Source organism: Glycine max, chromosome 14, assembly GCF_000004515.6.
Source record: "Glycine max cultivar Williams 82 chromosome 14, Glycine_max_v4.0, whole genome shotgun sequence".
NCBI classification, from domain to species: Eukaryota; Viridiplantae; Streptophyta; class Magnoliopsida; order Fabales; family Fabaceae; genus Glycine; species Glycine max.
Window position 1 is genome coordinate 28496961 of NC_038250.2, and position 7121 is coordinate 28504081.

The following is a 7121-nucleotide window of genomic DNA, read 5'->3' on the forward strand; positions in this document are numbered from 1 at the left end:
CTGTTATTGCGCTAGATTGAGTATGAACGCCTAAGTACAGCTGCTCTTGTTCCCGCTTATGCTCCAAGACAAAAAAATTTACCTTGTCCATTCCCGGTTTGGTTGTTTCATCATTTCATGTTCACAATTGATTCATTTGATTCTAATACATACTTTAATACTACCTCTATTTTATATTAATTGATGATTAAGGATCTTTTATGAAAATTAAAATTATTCTAAGATAATGGTATTTGATAGAGGGTAATTTTATTAAAATATTCTTACTTTTGTTCTTAATTGTTATGAATTTATTATTAAGTATTCTAAAATGATATTATTTTAATAGGGGACAAAATTTGAATAAAAAAATTAGCATTTCATTGAAAATAATTCATACTAAAATATCAATAAATTTGAAAGGAGAGGAGTATAAAATTTAGACTTAATTGTATTGTATTCTTCCTACTATTGTTATTTCACAAATTTGATTCTTATTTTTTTCTCAAATTTAATTTTTTTAGTTTAATTATCTAATTTGTCAAATTGTTAAAGTTACATTCAATATACTTAATAGAAATTTTAATGTGACACTATATTGTATATCACATTACTACATGTATAATGGCGTAACATTCTATCATATTGTTATAATTTTATTAGATATTAAATGTGAAATTATCATATTAATCAAATTTATATCATCAAGATAGTAGGATCAAAATTGTGGGAAAAGAAAGAGAATCAAATTTAATAATAATAATAAAAAGATCAAAACAGTGTGATTCATTATGAGTTTGGTAGAGATGAAAGTGTGAGGAATGAAAGTAAAAAGGAATGAAAGAAGAGGAAAGATAAAAATGAAAATTGTTTGGTTGAAATGGAAGAGGTTGAAAGTTTTAACAAAATGGTGAGACTCAAAAAAGTTTTCATGGTTGAAGTGAGATGAAATGCAATGAAAGGGCATGTTTCCTGAAAAATCAACGTTTGTGTTTGTCGTTGATTCTATATATATAAAAGCTTGATTATATAATTGAACCCTTAATTATAATTAAAAACTCAATTAAATTCCTAAATTATTAAATTTTTTAATAAGGCCCTTGTTCAAAACACTATAATTATGGCCTTTCTAGCTTCGTTAGTTTGCTAAATAAATTTTTTGTAAATAAAAATTTTTTATATTTGTTATATTGGTAACCGATATAAAAATATTGTATTAATTTTCGTCAATCAAACTAATAAAATTGATGGAAATGGTATCATTATAGTGTTTTTAAAAATTAGATCACCTTATTAAGTTTTTTAATAACTGAAGGATCAATTAAACTTTCAATTATAATTAAGAATCAATTATATAATTAAGGCTAATAGTTATAATAAATAATATTAAATTCTCTTTCTTTCTTTTGTTACTTACCAAATTACTTTAATTTAGTTAAATATTTCATCTTTGTTTTCCTCTAAACTACTTTTACCAAACAACAGTTTAATTGTGAACATTTTATATTAATATTATCATGAGAAAAGAAAACCTTACTTTTCACCCTCTCTTTACTCTATTTCACTTCTTTTTACTCATTTTCTTTTCTTGCAACCAAACATAATGAAAGTTTGAAATTTATTATCATTATTAATTTAGATATATATTTTGATTATATTTTGTAATTTAAAATATTTAACTTTAAAATAAGAAAATCCTCTATTTTCTTTCTTATTAGTCTTGAAAATTTTCTATTTTCTAGTGCAAGCTACGCGTTTTGTTTTGTTTTTTAATGAATTTCTTTCGGTAAACGTCTCTTCTTGGGTCCTTTCTGGCTATAACAGATAACAGTATTATAACTTTACGAGGAATCTAATTAGTACATTGTTGTTATTTTTTTGTCCTTGTTTGCTAGCTAATGATGCATGGCCCAAATAGGGAAAGCATGTTGTCTTTCAAAACACAAAAGAAAATGTATCAATTTCAGTATTTCAACCCAATATATATATAGTGAGGCTTTGAGAGAAACCGTAGGGTCGGCATTGCTTTCACGTCATTTTCTTAGAGAAATTGTGGCATAACTAACCAATGACTTGTTATGAGCTCGCTTCACTTCACTATAAAAGAAAATGCTGTCACGTCACGTCTTCATAACGGGGTCAAATCTATCATTTATAAAAATGAAATCGTTCTAAGAAGGAAACAAATAATCTTCTGTATAATTGAATGGACAAAAAAATCATATTATTTGAAATTTATAGAATCTCATATTCAATGTCTTTGATAATAATAGTATAAATATTATATTGTTTTATGAAAAAAAAAATATATGATGTTATTATGTCACGATATAAGTTATCTTAATTTGATATTATTAAATAGTTGAAAATTCAAATAAAGAAGGCATGCTTCTTAAAAAAGAGAAATAATTTCTTAATAATTATGATAATTATATGATTTTATGAGATTTCATATAAAAAATATCAGTAACTAATTATAATTCTTAGTTAGACGGTTCACATAGGACTTATGTGAAAAAAGGTTGAATAAAGTAAAAAAAATTAATAAGAATTAAACTCACAACTTTTTATTTAAAGCAATAAATCAATAAAATAATTATTTTATTTAATTTATTTTATAAACATAATTTTACATATATTATTACTAAATAATTATTAATTTTTAAATTATAAAATTTTTAAATTAAAATAAAATATTTAATATTTAATTTTACATATAATTTTTATTACAAAATTTTATTTTAATATAAATTAATAAATTATTATATATAAAAATTGTGATTTAAAGTAATATTTAAATAATTTTTAAAATAAAAAAATTTATTAATATTTATAATTAAAATAATTTTTTATTATTTATATATAAAAAAATTACATGATTTTTCTAAATTACATAAAAAATTATATAAATAATTTACATTATCTAGTTTTCTTGATTAACACAATTGGTATTAAAAATCGAGGAGGAATCAAATTATGTTGATATAACTTTGACAACTATTACACCATTTTTATAATTTGATATAGAATGTGATTTTTATTTATTCAATTATTGAATTATATCTACATATTACCAAGATTGTTTGTATCAATTTTTTGTCAAAATTGAACAATAATAGGAAGATAATCAAATGATTCATATTTTAATATATTTTAAAATGTTTATATTACATCAATTTTAATCTATATAAATGAGGTAACAAATAATTTTAGATTAATATAAAATTTTGCATATATAATCTATGTGAAATGAACTTTTAATTCAATGGTGAGTTTTAAGAAAATATTTTTCAATTGAAAGTTATAAAATGATATAATAGTTATCAAAGTTATACCGGTATAATTTGATCTATCATCTTAAAAAACTTATTTACCAAATATTTTTTATAATTAAAACAAAACCATTAACATGTATGTTTTCTAAAAAATTAAATATTAAAAATTTATTAATTTATATAATTAGAATAAAAATAATTTACATATTAAAATAAATTTACGTATTTGTATAATTTAAGTATTAATTGATGTAATTTTATGAATTATATAATTAGAGTAAAAATAATATGTATATTAAAATTAATTTTACAAAATAATTTATGTAAATTATTTATATATTAATTTATGAAATTTAATTATAAATTTTTAAAATAAAAATAAAAATATATAAACAATTCAAAATAAAATTATATAAAGTAAAATTAATAAGATTTGTATATTAAATATTTTTTAATATATAAATTTTGATCATTAAAAGCAGTAATAACTCTTGACTAATGATACATATAAAATAATTTTTACAAAGTTTATTTATCAAAGAAAATATCTTAGCTGTATATTATCTTATCTTTAAATAGAAGGTCATTAGTTCAACTACTATCAAAACCTTTTTGATTTTGTACTTTATTTAATTTATTGTAACATAAGTGTCATGTCAACAACCTACAATACCAATACACCAAAAATATATTTAAATAGAAGGACTAAAATTACTTATTGTGAAAAATAAGATAACTAATGTCTTTATTTAAAAATAAGAAGATGAAAATTATAATTTTTTTTTATTCCATAAGTGTAATATTGTAAAAGTTGTTATTGAATCACACTTATCTCTAAACTAGTTTTATACATGTCAAATAATAGTGTGAGTGTTCAAGAAAATGAAGAAATAATGCACGGTGGCTAACTAAAAAATTCACTAACATTTTTTTTTTGAAAAAAAAATCTCTAACAAATTTGCTGTGAAAAATTTTATATTTTGAATATTTTTGTTGTTCTTCATTCACAGGCTCCAAATGATGATTATTAATATAACTATAAGGTTGTGTTTGATTTCATGTTTGAGTACTTAAAACTGAGATTTACCCATCATGGAGACAAATCATTTTTCCAATTGAGTTGAATATAATTTTCATTCAAATTGAAATTTACTCCAAAGTCGTCCATCTCTTGCTTTTCTATTGCTTGTAGAAAGCTTCAAACTTAAAGCAAGTTATATTAAATTTACTTTTAACTATACTTAGTGTTTTTAGCGCTTGATCTATTAGAAATAGATGGAAATTTTGGTTACTTCTTTCTAAATCTATGTCTTTTTTTATTGTCACATCTTTCGTGATGAAAACACATGTGCAAACACCATAGTCTCTTATGGTAGCTCAAGTAGTTATTTATTTATTTATTTATTGATACTTGCCCCAGTTTCATTCATTGTTCTTTTGTAATGGATAGGCATGCTCTTTCTTGTTTTAAATTCCGTTAGAGCTTCCTTGTTTTTCTCCATGGGTTTGGTCTATGTCTCCCCATGTCTTATGATCCTTTCTCTTTTCTTTTATTGTAATATATACATGTCAGGGTTGGGAGTTTAAGGCAGGTAGCTAGTTGTTGAAGTTTCAACCTAGTTGGAATTTCCTCATCTGCTTGCTTCCATCTTCTTGCTTTTTGCTTTTAAATTTTTTTTTAATTATTCTTAACTTTACAAAGTTAAATTTAATCAAATTTCACCTTTTCAATTGTAATCTAAACACATTGTTGACCTTGTTGACCTTTGTTGATGTTGTGGTCCTCTTTCTTATTTTTAGAAGTTGGTGATGGTGAAGGACATTTATAAAAACTCTGACATTCAAGTTAATAAAAATAAAATTTGAGAGGTGATAAATGATATATAACTTTTTTTTTCTTCTCTTTCTACGTAGCATTAACTACTGATTTGGTTTTTTCCTTCCAAGATTGTTATAAATTTTTGCTTTTTTTTATTTGTGTGTTTGTACCATATTTAGAGAGGGCACATGACTTATTATGGACTGAGCCAACATGAATTAACAACTATGGTGTAGGATCAGCCTATAATACTGTCCTTATGATTTATGAAGAAAAAAAAACTTGTTTATTAGAGTGATACATTAAATGATATGGTATACAGATATTTTGAGAATGTTTCATGTAATATCTTTTTAATTCTCACAAATGAGGGTGAGAATAAATATTTTCATATTTATTAGAAAATTATGGAACTAAAACTCTTGGATATGTTTTATTTGAGAAAATTTTCATTCTCGCATTTTAAGTTTTAACCGGTTTCTACCCCATTATGAAGAGGGGTAAGTATCTCATAGGTTTATTCTTTTATGTTTCTTTTTTCACTTTTACTTTTTTTAATTAGATATTTTATTTTTTTCACTTTATTTTTTTCATGTTATCTGTTATTTTTACAATAAATATAGTCAAAAATTTGAATTATAAAAAAATAAAAAATTATTTATAATTTTCCTACAAATATTGCATAACTGTTATTACTAGAAAAAAAAACTCATATTTTTAAATATTACTAAATATTTTTTTAAGATAACATACACAATTTCATTACAATTATATAATTATATAATATATTACTAAATATTTTTAAAAAATAATTTTATTTACGTTCACATTTTAAAAAAACATACAATTAAATATGAAAAATATATATATAAATAAACTCGTGTAAAATCTAGTATTGCATTATTCTTGACTTATAAAGGGGAAATGTTTTTCATTAGCTATTGTTTAATTAATAGTATCTATGTGAGAATACAAACTCCTCATGAATATTATATTTTCTCTTTTTTTTTGTTACAAATGTTGGTCTTGAATAACTGTTCTCTTTTTTTTTTTATGGAAGGCAATTAACTTTGCTCTTGTTTGGTATTTAAGCTCTCTCTCTCTCTCTCTGTGACTATCCAACCATATTTTGATCTTTCTTATTAGCTCTATCCTCATATATAAGACTTTTTAATCATTTAGAATTAAAGAATTTAACTAATTTTAAGCTTTTATACATATATATATATATATATATATATATATATATATATATATATATATATATAACCTTTTCAAGTCACCTTTAAGGGTGATACTAGGCGTTGAATATGCAAAATATAGGAAGCACAAGTCATAGGTGCCTTAAAAGAGATTGATTAAAAATCGCGTATTAGCACCGTTTACCAATATATGCCTTGATGATACTAAGTCTTGATACAATAACCTAGATCAAGATTGATTTTATGTCTCAAACGCGTTCTCTCTCATATAGGAAAATTTCGGTCTTAAAACATTTATCATATGTTGAAATTCAATTTCTAATTTTAAAAATGAGTACAGGGTAAAACACCTAACTACTTAAAGCGCAAGATTTCAGTAAAGAACTCTATATAACTATACTCTGGGCAAAAGGTACAAGAAAAATTTTTAAAATAAAAAAGAATGAAAGAGAAATGAGAGAAAAATATTTGAATTAAAATAATGTACGTGATGAAAGTTTGGAATTTACACTATTTCTTTTTAAAAAAAATCATGAATAGTAATATTTTCTTGCGACCAAATCATGACTTAATTTGGCAAGTTATATATATATATATATATATATATATATATATATATATATATATATATATATATATATATATACTAGTCAAAGAGATTCTCGTACTAATGATGAACTAATGAAATCTAAAGTAATTGACTAAGGCGTGCTGTTAAATAGTTTCATGATAAATATTATAGAGAAAAATATGTTTCTAATTTTTATATTTTCATGAAATCTTATTTTTAGTCTCCGTAGTTTTGTATTATTCAATTTAATTTTTATATTTTATAAAAAATTTAAT